This window comes from Myotis davidii, unplaced genomic scaffold (genome assembly GCF_000327345.1).
Source record: "Myotis davidii unplaced genomic scaffold, ASM32734v1 scaffold12458, whole genome shotgun sequence".
Classification (NCBI taxonomy): domain Eukaryota; kingdom Metazoa; phylum Chordata; class Mammalia; order Chiroptera; family Vespertilionidae; genus Myotis; species Myotis davidii.
The window spans coordinates 2,880-3,735 of NW_006289440.1; positions in this window are offsets into that span (position 1 = coordinate 2,880).

An 856-nucleotide genomic window follows, 5' to 3' on the forward strand; every position below is an offset into this window, starting at 1 on the left:
GGCGCCCGCATGGGCTGGTGCCCGTCTCAGCACAGCAGGGACATCTGCCTCTGCCCCTCCCCTCGCCGTCCTCACTCGCACAGGGCGTCCCTCTGTCTGTCCATCGAGGCTACTGCTGACTCTCCCACGTTATGGGCAGCTAGGCCCCGGGAGGCCTTGGGTGAGCGTGGTCCACACTGGGGTTCGCCTTGAACCCGGGCCTTTCTCCTGGCCCCTCCCTGCAGGGTGAGGGATGGGGACCCGTCCTGCGGAGGGACCCGCGGGGCCTTGTTAGGGACAAAGTCACTGAAGCCCTTTAGAGAGCAGCCCTTCACAGGGAGGGGGTGGGAGTGGCTCTTGGACCCTGTGGCTCCAGCCTCCGGGCTGACAGAGGTCACTGCAGGTTCAGCCCTGATCCATCCCCTCCTGCTCCCTGTCTCTCCTAAGTGGCCGGGGTCCCGCCCGTCTCTCAAAGGCCTGGGCAGAGGGGGAGCCTGTCCTGGCCCCAAGCGGGAGGAGCCAGGCCCTGCTCCAGGCTGGTCCTGCTCAGGCCTCCTCATCGGCCCCGTCTCCCTCCTGGGTCCCAGGCTGCAGCCCCCAGGGGCTCAGGGCTCTGTCCTGCCTCCAGAGGACCGGACGCTTCCTCCTCAGCCCCGTCCTGCCAGGGCCCTGCTTCCCTCCACGGAGCAGCAGAGGCAACAGAGGACGTCCAAGGTCATCCCTGCAGCCCAAGGCCTCTGTTCCTTCACTGTGCAGAGCCCTGGACAAGAACCCAGGCTCGGTGGCTCCTGGAGACGTGGTCAGCCCAGCCCCGCTCTCAGGGGTACGGTCTATGGGGCCTGGGGTGGTCTGTCCCAGCTCCTGCCCACAGGTGGGG